This window comes from Ursus maritimus, unplaced genomic scaffold (assembly GCF_017311325.1).
Source record: "Ursus maritimus isolate PB19 unplaced genomic scaffold, ASM1731132v1 scaffold_20, whole genome shotgun sequence".
Lineage (NCBI taxonomy): Eukaryota > Metazoa > Chordata > Mammalia > Carnivora > Ursidae > Ursus > Ursus maritimus.
The window spans coordinates 14,287,310-14,305,177 of record NW_024424453.1 but is presented as its reverse complement, the minus strand read 5'-3'; the positions used below and the strand labels follow the sequence as shown (position 1 = coordinate 14,305,177).

The 17,868-nt window shown below is 43.9% G+C and overlaps 1 long non-coding RNA gene across 1 annotated transcript; it reads right to left on the bottom strand.

The window, feature by feature from the left end:
- Positions 1 to 3,696: 3,696 nt before the first annotated feature.
- LOC103677930 lies at positions 3,697 to 17,452 on the bottom strand. Its single transcript, XR_572565.2, has 4 exons — positions 16,704 to 17,452; positions 16,062 to 16,129; positions 6,287 to 6,378; positions 3,697 to 3,807 (listed from the first exon to the last, which is right to left on the bottom strand). It is a non-coding gene; the product is annotated as an uncharacterized LOC103677930 (long non-coding RNA).
- Between the last annotated feature and the right edge of the window lie 416 nt (positions 17,453 to 17,868).

The window sequence follows — 17,868 nt, the reverse complement described above, 5'->3', positions numbered from 1 at the left end:
TATAAAAATTATCTCAAAATAGATCATAGATTTAAGTATAAAACCACAAAACGTTTAGAAGAAAACAAAGGAGAACATCTTCAGGATCTAGAGCTAGATCAAGAGTTTTTAGACATGATACTAAAAGCATGATCCATCAAAGAAAAAAACTGGTCAACTGAACTTCACAGAAATTATGAATTTTGCTGACTCTGCTAAGAAAATGAATGGACTAGATACAGACGGGGAGAAAATATTTGCAAACAACATATCTCACAAAAGACATATCTGGAATACATATATATTTAAAAATTCAACAGTGAGACAAAACAAAAAAACAATAATTCCAGTAGAAAATGGGCAAAAGACATGAATAGAGATTTCACCAAAAAGGATCTCAATGGAATTGTGCTGAGTAAAAAAAAAAGCCAATCTCAAAGGGCACTATAAAAGTCCATTTATGCTACATTTCAGAATGAGAAGATTATGGGGATGATGAACAGATAGGCGGTTGCCAAGCATTAGAAGATGAGGGGAAGGGAGGGTAGGTATAACTATGAATGGGTAGCATGAGCAATCTTTGCTGTAATGAAATTATTCTTGACTGTGGTGGTGGGTACATGAATGTACACATGTGATAAAACTGCATAAGGTGCATGCAGATAGATACACACACACACACACACAAATGATGTACGTAAAACTGGTGAAATCTGAAAGTCTGTTAATTGTACCAATGTCAGTTTCCTTGTTTTGATATTGTGCTATAGTTGTTGGCTGTCATCACTGGGGAACACTGGGTGAAGGGTACACAGGACCTGTCTATACTACTTTTGCAACTTCCTGTGAATTTATAATTATTTCGATATGAGAAAAATTTTAAAATACTACGTTTTTGTCACTGGTCTTACTCTCCTTTCTTCAAAATCTTTACAGAAGATGCCAACAAGTAGCCACTTGGGGTGATTTGTTTTTCTACTCTCTGTTCTTTACGACTTAATGGCAAGGACCCTGAACTGAAATATCTACAAAGTCAACTAGCAGAGGAAGAGGGGAAAAAAATCAAGAATCTGGGTGAGGGCAGGGGAGTATTATGTGTACTCATTACTGAAAGTGATGCTTTTCTCAAGGTGTTTGTTTTAATGAACTTAGATTAACCGGAGTCAGGGCAGCCAGAGGGTCTGAGAGAAGAGGTGTTTGCAAATGAACGGGCAGAAGGGGAGCCCTTGGAGGCAATCAAGAAGAGTGAAGGTACCAAAGAAGAGATTTAGGAGAGAAGAATTCACTTAAAAGACAAGGTGAGTAGAGGAGACTGTAAATTGAAAATTAAAAATAATCCAAAGAGGCAGTACTTAATAAAATTACGAGCATTTTTACTTCTCACGCACCAGACAGACAGAGCTAGTCTATGTTGTGGTTTCCATGAACCTCTGAATAGCATTTATTGAGGTGAGAGAGAGCTCAGTAGAATCCAGAAATACTTGACAATGGGTATTTACCATATAAATCTTAAAGGGAAAATATCCTGTTTCAGCAATGTTAATTGCTGCCTCATTGTCTTGTCTTTTGTTACCAAGTGAGCAAAATACAAATTGTTTGTTTCCAATTGTTCTATGGTTCCATGGTGTTCTATCAATATTTGCATTATCCACAAAGGGATAATTGGATACAGACAAAAGTGAAGAAAGCTTAGACTTTCGCAACAGAGAGACTACGTTAGAATTCCAGCCCCACTACTCACCAGTAGGAAGACTCAACATCCCTGAACCTCAGTCTTTTCAGACGGAGACAGTAACAACTTCCAGGACTACTGTGAGGATTAGAAACGATGTATGGAGAAGCTTCTAGCACAGTGTCTGGCACACTGTTGGCATGTAGTCATAAATATCTGATTATTACGTTATTATTAAGTGATTCTTTGGTTTTAACACTATTCACCATAAACTGTCATCTAGCGCATGTTGCATCTTTCTTGAGTCAATCCAAAGAAGACTAGTTACTGATGAATCACAAAGGCCTCTGTATGAAGCAGTCTTACTTTATAAGACTGTCTCCAGGGATGGATCCCAAGGGCAAAGTTATAGGGAGGTCATACAACATTTATTTCCCCAATTATAAACCTTACACAGTGGTAGTCTGTATTAATATAGTAGAAAGCATGTACTGCAGATCTTTTTTTTTCTTTTCTGGAAATCCAAATAACATACCCATAACACAATCATAAAATAATTAATAGATTTACCTGGAAAACCTCAGGAAGTTAAAGCCAAAATTATGTATATTTTTGGCCCTCAGAAAGAAACCCAGGTTTTTCTACCTCTTGACAAAGATTCTTGGCTTGACCAAACTTAAGTCAGGCTCCTGAAGCTTTTCTTAGCCCCATCTGCACACTTCTCTACAAAATCCACTTTCAGCAAGAACCCTGCTAAGTCAGTGTACCAAGGATTCTCCATCCTCCATATCTGATCACTCTGGAACTCAGGTTCCTCAGCCTCTGCATTCCCCGGGTGATATCTGGTCACCCAGGACTGTCTACAGCAACAATCCTGTTAGGTCAGTTCAGCCAGATCCCCCTTGACCCCTGATGCTTCCTCTAAGTAATTTTCCATCCACTGACTCCGACTCTGCTCCTTAGCAATAAATTCCCGCTTGCCCATGCTGTATTCAGAATTGTGCCCAGCTCCGTGACAAGGCTACTTTTCTCCTATTGCAAGAGTCCTGAATGAACTCAGTTTTTACTGCTTGAACTACTCTCCAGCTCTGGTTTTGCTTTGACAGTCTCACATCCCCAAGACTTGCCGTAGTTCTCTGAGTCACTCAGGTGTTCAGTGCATTCACTAGACTTGCCTCAATTTTTATGGGATTAAATTACACATTATGACTGCAAATCTTTGAGGTGGTAAGAAAGGAATATATTTCCTGAAAGAAGTAACTGTGGTTGTTCTCCCTCCACCAAGCTCAGTGTTACACTTCTAGGCATTCATCTTCCAGTCATGAAGGGTCCACTTGTCGTAACTGAACCTCAAGTGACTCACTGTGAGGCGCTTGTTCATTCACTTTGTTATTAAGTCTTCTCAGACTCCCCTGTGGTTCAGAACCCAATGAATCCCGAAACATTTGGCCATCCTGATCGGCTGTCATGTTCAAGTGACAATGGAAACATTTTATATTATAATTTTAAAGGGAGAACAGCAGGGTAAGTTTGGAAAGAACAAGTTCTCAGGGAAAGTCAGGGAAATCAAATTATCTGGGAAGATCTAATTTTCACAAAAATATTGCCTTTACCCCGAGTTCTCTCTGAGGTCTGCTCTATAAATGAACTAAGTCTCTGGAAGAAAAGTACAGTGGAATTTGACAACAGAAAAAGCATGTTATTTTTAAGAATTAATGGAAAAAATCATGACTCCAGTTCTCATAATTATAATTAGTGATTGCCTGGACCCATAAAACTTTACAATGGGAGAGACCTCAGAGATTATAAAATCCAGTCCCATCGTTTTCCTGATGATGAAACTGAAGCCTGAAGGTGTTACTGGACTTTCTCATGGTCACACAGATCCTTAGCATTGAGCTGAAGATGAAAACGCAGCACTCCTCATCTGTGGGCCAGGCTCTTTACACTATCATAGCAGCCACTTTAGGTCCCTGTATGAGTCAGGGTTCCGCACAGAAACAGAGCCAATAAAGACACATACAGATACACAGAAAGAGGTTTATTATGAGAGTTGGCTCACATGATTATGGAGGCTAAGAAGTTCCACGATCTGTTGTCTGCAAGCTGGAGCCTCAAGAAAGCTGGTGGTGTCCTTCCAGCCCAAAACTGAAGTCCTAAGAACCAGGGTAGCCAATGGTATAAGTCACAGTCTACGTCTATAAGCCCCCAATTCAGGAGCACCGATGTACAAAGGCAGAAGAAGATGGGTGTCTCAGCTCAAGCAGAGAGCAGATTAGTCCTTCCTCCATCCTTTTTGCTCTCTTCAGACCCTCAACAGATTGGATAATGCCGAGGCTCAGTGATGAGGGTGATCTTCTTTACTCAGTCTACTGATTCAAATGCAAATTTCTTCCAGAAACATCCTTACAGATATACCCAGAAACAATGATTTATCAGCTATCTGGGCACCCCCTAGCCTAATCAAGCTGATGCATAAAATTAACCATCATAGTTAACATATATTTTCAAATATGTCTTCTATCTCCTCTTATATATCCAATAAGAACCTCAAACTTAACAGAAGGGGATTTTGTTGCTTGTGTTTATTACGTTCCAGAGCCTAGACTAGTTCCTGACACCTCATGGACAAACTGTATTCCCTACAGAAATCACAGGGAGTATTAGGCCTACTCTCAGAGTTATGCCTATCTATTCTAGGCCTGTAGATCATGTCCAGGTAATCTTATAGCTCACTGCACCTGTGGAGGATTAAAGATGGTCACGAATTCTTAGATCATCCTCCAACTGGGTGGTATCCCCTTGCTCGATAATCTAGATATGCTCTGTAACTGCTCCGAGCAATATAATACAATGAAAGTGATGCAGCGCCTATTTCTAGGGCCAGGTTTGAGAAACTATAAACTTCTGTCGGTTTGAGCTCTTTCTCTCTGGGTGCTCTGAGCCACATTGGAATGTCAGAGCCCATCGTGCTGAGCCATGTGTATGTGCTGCAGTTGAGAGACACTCCCCCTCCCCCAAACCCTGCTTTGGAGGATCCCTGCCAAGGCACCAGACATGTGGGTGGAGCTGTCTTGGACCCTACAGACTAGACCATCCACCAGCTGAGTACCACCCAGTGACCACAGTTGATGCCATATGGATCAGAATAATTGCTCAGCTGACACAGCCTGAATGCCTGACTCACAAAGCCAAGAAAGATAATAGTTGTAGCTTTAAGCTGGAAGTTTTGGAGTAGTCTGTTATGCAGTTATAGATAACCAGAATAGGCTCCAACCAAAACCCCAAAACCCCTTTCTGTGCCCTTACGGAGGGTCTCAATAAATAATACATTTGGCAATAAATAACAGAAAACCCTATTTAGTGGCTTAAAGAGATAACAGAAGTCCAGAGCCAGGCATCCCGGAATGGGACAACTTCTCCAGACTGCCCTCAAAGTCCAGGCTCCTTCTACCTTCCAGCTCCCTACAGGATGACTACAGTCTCTCCAACCACCTCAGCAGCGTTCAAGACAGCAAAAAGAGGTAAGGGCAGAGCAACAAGGGGACAAAGGCCTATGAGATTGCCAGGCAAATCTGCTTCTTCCAAAAGGCTTTTCTGGAGGTTTCATTCAGTGACTTTCCCATGCATTTCACTGGCCAGATTTGGATCACACTGGGCCACCTCAAGCCACCAAGGGAGTCTGAGAAGGTAAGTACTTTAACACAGCACTGTGTCACCCTCATAATAACTGAAGTTAGCAAAGAATGGATAGCCGAGAAGCAGTGAGGGTAGACCACAAGGAATTTGTCCTGTCCTGGAGCCTCAAGCAGAGAAGAATCTGCTTGCTGCTACAGCTCCTGTATTCCTAGAGAGGAATGGCTTAAAGCATAAATCTCTTCAGAAGGGTAGGTGAAGGAAGCTGAACTTTCATAGCAAGTTCACTGGTTTTTGCTTAAGTTCATTTGTACATTTATCGGGATGGCTCAGGGAAGCCTATGATTTTTAGTAAGGGAGCCACTCCCCTCCCCCACTGAGCACCCTTTGAAACTGACAGTCTTCTCAGGCAGTGAAGCACCAGCATCCACAGTTACTCTAGGGAATGGTTTGAAATTTGCTCTTCACAAATATAAAAGGCCTTAATAACTAGGTCAACCCATACCAATCATTTCTGTACATCTTTGCATGACAAATGAACAAAGATGCAAATCCGCTTTCAGTGGCACCCATATACACAAAAACTCATTACAAAAATGGAGGCTTGTCATGTTTGGAACAAGAATTTTTAAAAAAAACAACCTCATCTGAAATCCAAATACCTCACAAGCACTTGAACGTGTAACATGGCCTAAATGTTAATGAAGCAATTCGGCTCACTCAGCAGGACGAGCAACAAAAGAAAGTCTTTTCAAGACACAGCTGTCAACAATTACACTTGGTGGGGTGGAGCTGGCTGATATTCAGCATCTTAAAACTCATGGAAATGTGGAGCCTATTTGACCGAAACCATTCCAGACTCCAGGGAAGACAGTAAACCCCTATTTATTTGGCAGGCCCGAGAATAGGATATTCTGGGGAGCTGGGCATCCCCACCCAGCTCAGAAATAAATGACAGATTTTTTTTAAAGACTCAGAATGATACAGAAAAGCACTTACAAGAGAGAGAGGCTCTAACCTATTCTTCCTTTGATGTGATGATTCAGATGGCATTTCAGGGTCTGGCAAGGCCTCGATTTTATATTTCAGAACTAAAAAAAAAAAAAAATGGAACCGTCTGATTATTTTTATAAACTGAAGTTCACTTTACAGTGTTAGGACTACTTACAAAAGAAAGCCCCCATTCTGGCTGAGGAGCGCTCCTTTGAGAATTACTCCCCTTACCCCAACACTCACACATGCATGCACCTAGGGAACATGTTTGTACTACGTGGCCCTTTGACCACAGATAATTGGACCAGGAATAATCCCTGACCAAAGGGAGATACTCAGATTCTCTTCCCTGGCAACTGGGAAGTCAGAATTCAGAGAAAGCCCTGCAGCCTCTACCAGCTGCCTTGAGCCAAGGATAGAACTTGGGACCTAGGGAGTGGCCGTGTTCTGCCTTGTGCAGAGATACAAAGCGCCAGATGGGAAAGAAAAAGTAGGAGGTAATTATGCTTAGTGAAGAAAGACTAGAAACCATGTAGCCCCAGAAGGAGACCCCCCAGAGTGGTGGCCTGGGTTCCTAATAGCCTGCAGCTCCTGGGTCTTGCCCACCCCCCATGAGGCCTGACTCAACAGCGTCCCTCCTGCTCCTCCCCCTCTCTCCCTCCCATTTTGTGGCGGGTCTTTCTGCCACATTGGTCTAAGACTTAATATTTGTTTAATTGTGAAAGATTTCTAACCTCCACAAAAGACAGCGTAATTAAAAACAAAAACACCCATATTCCCATCACCCAGATTTAACAATTGTCAAGATTTTGCCACATTTATTGCATTTTTCTTTCTTTTCTGAAGTATTTTAAAACAGATCTCAAACGTCACGTTATTTCACTCCCACATACTTCAGTGTGTTTCCCAGAAATATATATAATTCCAAGACTTTTATGCTGTAAAATCAGAGGAGGGACAGTGAAGGATGGAGTTGAGCAAAACTGGGTGGGGGGGAAGAACAGTGGGGAAGGGGAAGAGTAGTGGGGGGAAGAAAGTGGGAGAGGGGTGGGCAGTGGCGGAGGGGTGGGCAGAAGAGGAGATGGAAAGGACTTGTCAAAAGCAGTGTCCTAGACAGCTTCTGGATTTGGGATGAGGAAAAGGGTTTGGGGGTGAGCTAGCTGAGAGGCTAGGGGAGACTCTGAAGTTTATTAAAACAGAAAAAAGAGACAAGGGGATGCGAGAAAGATCATTAAGGACTGTGTTTGATTACCCTTCCGCTCCTTCAAAAGACTTGAATAAAGACTGAATTTTAAAAACCTGATTTTTTTCATATTTAAATGTTAAAAATATGACTCTATTCTCAGTTTGAATCATGTGTGACTTGGCTCTACCGAGGTACATTAAATGTGTTAGTTTATCTTACGGAGAAAATGGAACACATGATTTTCCCTCAATATTGTAGGCATCTTAGAGTGTTTTTCTTAAGATTCCCTCACAATGGGCCAGGCACTGCTCTCAGTACTTCACGTGAACTAACTTGTTTAAATTCACAGTAACTTTATGATGTAGGGCCTATGCTATATTATCCCCATATTACAGATGAGGATACTATGGCTTGTCCAACATCACGGGTTGTGAGGCAGAAGCAGGTATTGAACCCTAGTCTATCTCTTTCCAAAGTGTGGCTCTCAACTGCTCCTCCACACTAAGGGTTAGGAGGCTATGAACCCTCAGTCATGGGTGGGATGCTCATCTGATATGCTCAGAACACTCCATGGCTCTGTGCTTTCAGAAATGCCACGACTACCGGTGTGCTTTCCTTTCTCGGGTTCCTGCAGGGGCTTCTGTCTTTATAAATGCCTGTAAAAATACAAACTCTTCCTGAGAAGGCAGAACCAATGAGGTACATTCACTGCTCATGAACGTGGTGAGCTGGAAGGGAATTGTCTTAGTCTGTTCAGGTTGCCATAACAAATCACCATACACTGGCTCATAAACAACAGAAATTTATTTCTTATGATTCTGGGGGTTGAAAGTCTGAGATCAGGGTGTCAACATGGTTGGGCTCTAGTGAGAGCCCTATTTTGGGTTGCAGACAGTCTACTTCTTGCTGTATCCACACATGGTGGAGAGAGAGCAAGCTAGCTCTGGGGGGGCCTCTTAAATAAGGGCACTATTGATGAGGGTTCAACCCCATGCCTAAGTACCTCCCAAAGGCCCCACTTCCCAGCACCATCATATTGTGGGTTAGGATTTCAACATACGAATTTTAGGGGGACACAGTCTACAGCAGGAATAAAGTGATTAGGAGGAGAAACTCTAGATTCAGGGAACCCTGGTCTCAAGTCCTGTGTCTGCCCTTTCGAGTGCTGGGACCTTGGGCAAATTGCTCAATTTCTCTAGGCCTCAATTTTCTCCTTGGCAAAGTAGTAATTACATGATTACAAAGAGTGGAAAAGGCGGAGGATAAGGGAAGAATGACATGGTTTATAAACACTACGAGGGGAAATAACATGGAAAGGCAACAACGTCAAAAATAAGTTTCACATGTTGGGCTGGTGATGTTGGCCTTTTGTTCTGCCTATTTCAAAGCCTTCCGTCTATGTCATAGTTTCTAAAGAGTGTCCCTGACATTGACGTCACCCTTTTGGACTAGATTCTGTGGGTGGAAGGCACCTGCTGACAGGCCGAGGTGTGGCCTAGTGGGATCATGCATGGAGCGAGAACCCTCTGAGAACATCTTACCGCAGGTTAAGAAGTGTCAAGGATTTACACTGCCCTCCTCCTCATTGTTCAACACTGTAAAACACAGCCAGGCCTCCTGCACTGACATAGAGTGACCAACCGCCAAGGAGGGGCTTTCAGTGCCAACACTGGATCCATCCAGGGCAAACCGGCATAAGCCAGTCGGCCATCCGACCCGCACAGCTCCCAGGCTGGGCTCCTCATGAAGTCGCCTGTGTGAATGACGCCCCCTTGTGTGAGGCATGGTTTGTGTAACTACATACCAGTCCCGGTTCTTTAAAAAAAGTTTCAGCTTAAATTATTGACAGTTTGTACTCTCGATGGTTAACTCCAAGCGCCTCCAGAAATGAGAAGAGGTTAGAGAAGTAAATAAAGTTATCTGGGCTCTATTTGGAGAAAAGGTCAATCTTTTTTGGCTTTAAAAATAAATAACAAAATTACTCGGTCTCCGTTTGAACAATGAGACCAATTTTTCTCCCAAACCATTTATTCCCTCAACATTTTTGCACATATGGATAGACAAACTAGCACAAAAACAACCATATACACTCCACCTAGTTTTTAACAATTGTTAGCAGATTGCCATATTTGTGTGTTCTCCCCCCTCCCTCCCCCCTTTCTATATTTTTTAACACATCCAACTAAATATCCTACAACACAGAGGACAGACCCCACAACAAAGGATACCTGGTCCAAAGTGTCAACAGTGCTGAGGTTGAGAAACTTTGCTTTATATGAATCTGTCCAGAGTCCAGTAGAACCATTATATTTTAAGGTCAGAATACTTTCTAAAAGGCAATTCTTTGGAACCCATTTTCATGACTCTGTTACACTCTTGCTTCACATCAAACTTCATGTTGAATAAACTTTCCTCTACAAGGAACGGTCTGATCACCTTCCTCCTCATCTTATACATAGGCCGTTGATTCTCTGAACCCAAATGAAGCCTTTTTTTTAAATTCCACATTGCTGATTTTATTCAGTGGGATTTGTTTTCCCCTAAAGGATATAAATTGCCCTCCTTGCTTTGAATAAACTATAAATTACTAGATAAACAATTTTATGATACCTTTGTTAAAATTATTGATAGGAAATCATTGACCAGAAAATGGCCAAGGGCCAAGGCTGGGTGTTTTGTGGCACATCAAAAATAGCCATCAGTTAGACACAGAAATTAACCACTACGTTGTATGTGCTGTGTTCAACCAGAAATCACTTAGGACAACTGTCATTCAAATGGTCACACCACACTGGAAATGATATCTGCTATGGACTACACTGTACCCTCCCACCTCCATTCATATGTTGAAGCCCTAACCCTCAATGTGATGATTTTTGGAGATGAAGTCTTTGGGAGGTACTATGGTCTGAGTGTCTGTGCCCCCCAAATTTGTATGTTGAAATCCTAACCCCCAAGGTAATGGTGTTAGGAGGTAGGGCCTTTGGGAGGTAATTAGGTCATAAGGTCAGAGCCCTCATGATGGGGATTTGTGTCCTTACAGAAGAGGACTGAGAGAGCTCGGTTGCTCCTTCCACCGTGTGAGGACATAATAATAAGTTGGCCATCTGCAGCCCAGGAAAGGGCCCTCACCAGGATATGACCATGCTGGCACCATGATCTTGGCCTTGCAGCCTCCAGAACTGTGAGAAATAAATTTCTGTTGTTTATAAGCCACCCAGTTTATGATATTTTTGTTATAGCAGCTGCAACAGGCTAAGACAGGAAGTAATTAGGTTTAGATGAGCTCATGAGGGTGGGTCTGCATGAAAGGATTAATGCCCTTAAAAGAAGAGACCAGAGTCTCTTGCTTTCTACCCCCTCTTCCCTCACCCCCATGTCCTGTAAGGACACACAAGAAGGTGGTGGCCAGGAAGAGGGCCTCACCAAGAACCAAATTTGCCAGTGCCTTGATCTTGGACTTCACAGCCTCCAGAACTGTGACAAATAAATGTCCATTATTTAAGCCACCCAGTGTACCATACTGTGTTATGGCAGTTATAGCTAAGACACTATCCTTTGATGCTCTGGAAATACTTTACTATTTTTATGCCATTTGTAATATGATAACCCCATCAAAAGGTACAGCCTAAGATTTCTTCACCATGCATTTCCCACTGCTCTGAATTTTAGGGAAGGTTCTCTCTTCTCTGGAGCTGCCTTGCCTATGTGTTGTATCTCATAAAGTTCATTGATACTAGTAATTATAAGACACGCCATTATCTGAGGTACCGTGAGAGATAAAAAGATACTGCCCAAGGTCATAATGTTAAGAGATATACAGGCACGTCTAATTTTAAAGATTCTGAAACGTAAGAAATGTATCCTTTCCAACTGAGGACCGTACGGCCCTGGGTATAAGGTGTGACTCTAGGAGGGAGGAAAGAACGAAGCATTTCCAGACCATGATACTGGTCCTGAAGCTGAAAGTTCCTGTCTTACTCTGGGTTCCTTTTTCAGGGTCCGCGTTGAGAAAGTAGCTCTTTCCTCAGTGGTGCTGAATGGAGTGGAGATCCCTTTGCTCCCCCATCTGCTGGGGAAAAGATTGTTGCTCAGCAATGAAAGTACTGCCCGATGCAGGGTCGGCAAGGTGCTCTTTTTGGCTGTCTGAGCAAAAAGATGTGATGAGATCTGTCTGTGTCTGAATTTCACAAAATAGGGCCCTTCCCATTCCTGGCTCGAAGCAGAAATGTTCCCTTGTAGGTAGACTATAAAAGAACAGGTCTGGAAATCCAAGAGAGGAGATGACTCATGATGAATGGGAACCAGCACAGGACTCAAATATATCGCATACTTTCCAAAACAAGTCCGCACCAGAGCTGAATGCTGACGTAGCATTCCTCCCCAGATTCTCTGAGGCAGGCACTCACACTAAAAGCCAGCATCCAGATTCGCAGAACATCACAGGCTCTCTGTGCTTGCGTGGAAAGTACATCCCAACAGTGGATTCCCTCTGATGGTACTGGGGAAGCAGTGAGGTTTCTCTAACACCTAGTTAAAAACCAACTCATGATTCTGAGGCCGTGAGGCGCCAAGGGAGCCTGTGGGCTTGCTGGAGAGCTGTTCTATTCTCAGTCTCGCTGCCGAGGCCCTAGGCAGCTGGGAGTCCCATGAGGAAAGCCTCCCATGGTTGTGCTGGGGTGCTGGGCTCTGAGGCTGGAAGCCGGTGACCTTTGAACATTTCTCCTTTCAGAGTCTCTCCCAGAAGAATCTGACCGGTGCTGTTTTACTGGGACCAGACTGAACCCAAGGACCTTCCTTTCGCCTGCTCAGGCCCATCGGGTGGGGTGAGGAAGGCCCCCCCGACTGCCTGTGGCAAGTGGGGACAGCCACACTTCTCAGGCCCTCAGTTTGGGTGATGGTGCTCTGAGTGCCTTTTGCTTTTCGGCTGGGAAGCACACTGCACCTCACCACTGCGCCCTTTGCGTCAGCAGAAATGGGCATCAGTGATCCCTGTAAACCAAGCCAGGCATCCTGTTAACTAGCCAGAGTGACCTTGTCAGCAACAACATTTGCAGCTACAGAAAGCCGTGGGCAGGCAGTTCTATTTGCCTCCTGTGCTTCCAAAACTCTGGCACACCCCACTGGTCTTACAGCTTGGCCTCCACACACGTCTCTGCTGGGAAGCTGCGCACTGTGTGGGGCAGGGGCGGCGGTGGGGGGTGGGGAACAGACACTCTGCAGTGGTTTAATTCTTGGCCATCACCACTGGAAGGCTTTGTATTTTTAATTTCAATATTGTCATCTTGCCAAACAACAACAACAAAAAACCCTATACCCACAGTGTTTTAAATGTTTAACAATGTACCTTTTCGCAGCGTGACAACCCCAAAGACCAATCCTGGAGGACATGGGAAGTGAGCACCACAAAGTAACGATAGCACTTGAACATTATGCTGCAGCCCCAGCAGCATCCTCCCCTGGGGGTCATTTTGGAAATCTGTGGGGGGGAGTTCTGGATTTCACCATGACTTGGGAAGGGGGCTCCCAGCCTTTAGGGCATGGGTTCCCATCTCAAACAAGAATATTTTTTAAAGATTTTATTTATTTGACAGAGAGAGAGAGAGAGAGAGAGAGAGAGAAAGGGGGGGGGACAAGCAGGGGGAGCAGCAGGCAGAGGGAGAAGTAGGCTCCCTGCTGAGCAAGGAGCCTGAGGTGGAAATTGATCCTAGGACCCTGGGATCATGACCTGAGCCAAAGGCAGACACCTAACCTACTGAGCCACCCAGAGGCCCCACAAAAAAGAATTTTTCTGCATTCTGGATAACTTGTAAATGTCCCACTGGATGGCTGGGTAAATGAGAGACCTGTTTATAGTTACATGTGCATAAAACTTAACTTGAATTACAAGGTACTTTTTGTGAGGTTTTAATATACACTGACATTGTGGGGAATGCCACTAACATACAAACAGACAGAAGATTGTATACTCTGTTTCGTACAAAATTTTACCAGAGATTGTTCACTGTTTTGGAAAAATGTGGTCAGTCTACATTTGTACCTGTGACATTCTCTGTGGTTCTATACATAGGCGCAAATATCTGGCTTTTTCATATGTCTTCTCGAGTGATTATGACGGGGCACTCACTTGTTGAAATATATATATAATTCTCCTTTTAGAAAACCTTCCTTTTACTTCTCCTTATAATATAGTTAAGACATTACACTGAAATTTTATTGTAATATAACCAGACTATATTACCTATGAATTTTATTTCAAGATGAGTATTACTTTTCCAGTGTGGAATTACCAAATTACCACAAATTTAGTGGTTTAAAAACACATTTATTCTCTCCAGTTTCTGTGGGCAGGGGTCCAGAGGTCCTCTGTCAGGACCTCACAAAGCTGAAATCAAGGGCGGTGTTTGCTAGTTGTGTCCTCATCTGGAAGGTTAACTATGACAAGATCTGTTCCAGGTTCACTTGGGTTGTTGGCAAAATTCAGTTCCCTGTGGTTGTAGGACTAAGGTCCTAGTTTCCTTGCAGGGCATTGGCCAGGGCTGTTCTTAGCATCTGGAAGCTTCATGCAAGTCCTTGCCAGGAGGTTCTTTCCACAGACCCTCTAACAGTGTGGTAGTTTGTTTGAGAGAATGCAATATTTCACTTTCTTCTAAAGATCAGGTTCACTTGAGATAATCTCCTTTTTTATTAACTTACAATCAATGGATTAGTAACCTAATCATGGGAGGGACATCCCATCATATTCCCTGGTCCTGCCCACACTCTAAGGGAGGGGATTAAACAAGGTGTGTACCTAGCAGGGTTGGGGGGACTCTTAGATTTCTGCTTGCCACTGGTTATAAACAAATATCTGTTATGAGAAGGACGCCTTGGGTCTCATAGAACTAAGGAACACTGCATGCCATGAAAGGGAGTTTTTCACATACATTTATCTTATTGAAGCCTCAAAATCACCTCTGGAAGTAGACATAATTTTTCTGCCAACTCTCCCCATAGGCAATGTGAATTACTACTTGGGTGGACTTAAAAATGCTTAGGACACCAGCATATCAGGATCAAAAAAGAAAGAAAAGGAAAATTTAAGCCTCAATAAACTTACCTGGAATCTGCAAAACCTAAAATTTTAGAGGAAATAAGTAAAGCTATTATACCCTAGTGTGCCTAGGAGTTTTTTGGGGTTTTTTTTTTTGGTTTTAGTATTTTACAATTTTTGATTTTTAATTTAAAAAGAATTTCATTGCTTAATCACCCTCTAAACGATTCCAACCCCATCCACTTCTATTTTACAGTTTTTATTGAGCACTTCTTACGTGTCAGGCACCATTTTAAATAACTTGACAAAAATTACCTTGCTCAATCCTGATAAAACCCCAATGAGGTCTCCATTTCACAGGTGGGAAGATGGAGCAAGGGGGCTTAGCAGCCCGCTGATCATCAAAGTGGGAGTTGGACCCAGGCCATCAACGTCAGAGCCCAGGCTCTCACACACTTCACTCTGCTGTCCCCAGGTGACAGAACCAAAACTCCAGCAGGATTTGTCCAAGGTATCAAAACAAGACTTGCCCATGGTCACTCTCTTAGTAAACAGCCCACAAAATTCAACCTCTAGAGCCCATGTTCATATACCTGCACTTTGGAGCTCTTTTCTGTTTTGAATTGTTTTTATTGTGGTAAAATATGTAACTTAAAATTTGCCATTTGAACCATTTTTTAGTGTGTAAGTCAGCGGCATCAATCACATTCATCACGTTGTGCAAGCATTACACAATTTCCAAAACTTTCATCAATCCAGGCAGAAACACTGTGCCCATTAGGCACTAACTCCCCACTATCCCTCCCCCAGCCTTTGGTAACCTCAAATCTACTTCTGTCTCTATGAATTTGCCTATTCCAGGTATTACACATAAAAGGGATCATAAAATCTTTGACCGTTTATGAATGACTTATTTCATGTATCATGTTTCCAAGTTCATCCATGTTGCAGAATGTGTCAAAGCTTCATTCCTTTTTAAGGCTGAATAATATTCAATTGTATACCATAATTTCCTTATCCATTCATCTGTTAATGGACACTTGGATGTTTCCACCATTTGGCTATTGTGAATAATGCTGCAATGAACGTTGAACTGCACAGACCTGAGTCCCTGGTTTTAATTCTTTGGGGGCATATACCTGGGAGTGGAATTGCTGGACCATATGATAATTGTATGTTTAGATTTTTGAGGAGTTGCCAAATTGTTTTCTACAGTAGCTATACAGTTTTATATCCCCACTAGCAAAGTACAAGGGCTAGGATTTCTCCACATCCTCACCCACACTTGTTACTTTTAATTTTTTTTTGACAATAGCCATCTTACTAGATGTGAAATGGCATTTCACTGTAGTTTGGATTTACATTTCCTTAATGACTAACCATGTTGAATATCTTTTTATGTGCTTATTGGCCATTTGTATATATTCTTGGGAGAAATGTCTATTCAAGTCCTTTTCCCATTTTTTAATTGGGTCGTTTGCCTTTTTGTTGTTGCACTGTAGGAGTTCTTTATAAACTCTAGAGATTGCTTGACTGATCCTTGCTAATCATCAATCACTCACCTGTCAGGTAGTCTTCAAGATCCAGGTGGAGATAAACACACCTTTGATAGGAGACATGAACCTGGATGCTGAAGAGAGCAGGAGATGAGGAGGGGGAACTGAAAAGTCATCTACCACTCCATACCTACCTACCCTGCTCTAAAGCCAGTCACCCGGTACCATCACGAAAAATCTTTGCATTCTGCTTCTCAGTACTTACTGTTTTCCCCAGCACAGAAGCTCTGTGAACCTGTGCCCCAGTACAAGGATGCAGGGACCCGCACCCACATTCGGCTGCCCTCCATCCCCAACTATAGCTACGGCAGAGGGGCAGGAATTGGAGGAGGAAGGGGTTTGTGGGTGGGAGAAGGAAGAACAGAGCATTTAAATATGGAGGGTGCTTCTTCTCAGATGGAAGATCCAGGGGTGAGGAGGTGACACCTCGAGGGGGAGAGGAGTTTATGGGAGAAGTGACGGCTGGGTGGAGGGGAGTGGGGTGAAGGGATAAGAAGGAAAATCATGAGAGGATGAGGGGGAAATACCAGAAAGGGGCATGCTGGTATAGAGCCAGAGCCAGGGAGAAAGGCTTCCGGGAAGACAGCGCTGCAGACACCGTGTTTCACTTACGACACTTCTGAATTCACCCCAAGCACTCTCTCATACCCCGTCCTCTCTCGCTCTCCGAAAGCTTGGCTGGTAGTGAGCGATCCACTTTGCAACTTCCTTCATTGTTCATTCATCAGACCACAGGTTAAGAGGAGCAAGCAAACACTTCTTTGCACCACGAGAAGTGAGCCGGGCCGCCCGACCCTAACAGCACGGTGGGGACCGCGCGACAGACAGGGAAAGCTTCCTCCCGCCCAAGCAACACGTGCTCTGTGGAGCGGAAGCGCGGACGGAGGCGGGGCGCCGGCCACCGCGGGGGAGCCTGGGACGCGGGGAGGGGCCCAACCACCCGGCCTGCTGGGGACCTCTTCCCTCCTTCGAGCCTACGCTCGGCGGGAGGAGGGGACCCCAACTTTAGCACAGTCCCGGCTTCGGTGTGCCGTTTCCCACGTGGCACGAATAGCCAGGCTCCTCCAGGGAACTGGAAAGGGACTCTTGGCCTGAATCCTCGGGCCTGCAGCCAGGGGTCCGCCGGCAGAGGAGGAGGACGGCCCGACAGCCAGGCGGGGTGGGGGGCAGCTGGGTGCAGCTCACCCCCTGTAGTCCTCCAGCAGTCTTTGCGCCCAGCAGGCCCGGGTGGGGGCACTTTAGGAAGCTGTGAGGAAAGAATCAGTGTTGGTGAGAAGATGTTCAGGTTTCCAGAATGAAATCAGGTGTGCTTTTAAGAAAAGAGCTTCAGGCGCACCTGGGTGGCTCAGACGGTTAAGCGTCTGCCTTCACTCAGGTGGTGATCCCAGGGTCCTGGGACCGAGCCCCACATCGGGCTTCCCGCTCAGCGGGCATTTGCTTCTTCCTCTCCGTCGGCCTTTCCCCCTGCTTGAGCTCTGTCTGTCTCTCAAATGAATAAATAAAATCTTAAAAAAAAAAAAAAGAGCTTCAAAGTGATGATTAAGTTGAAGGGAGCAAGCATAACCTTTTTGCTGATGTTCCGCTCCCGCAACTGTGGGTATGATTCCAGGGGCAATGTGGCTTATTTTGTAGCTGCCTGAACAGGTGTGCAGAATAATAACAATAGGGGGAAGGATATAGTTTACATGTTTACTATTGCCAGCTACTGCTGAGAATTTTTTTTTATTAACTCAGTTTACTATACAAGTCATTACCCTGTGAGGAAACTGAGTCATTACTCAACACAGGATGAACTGATCTTGGAAGGCCCAGG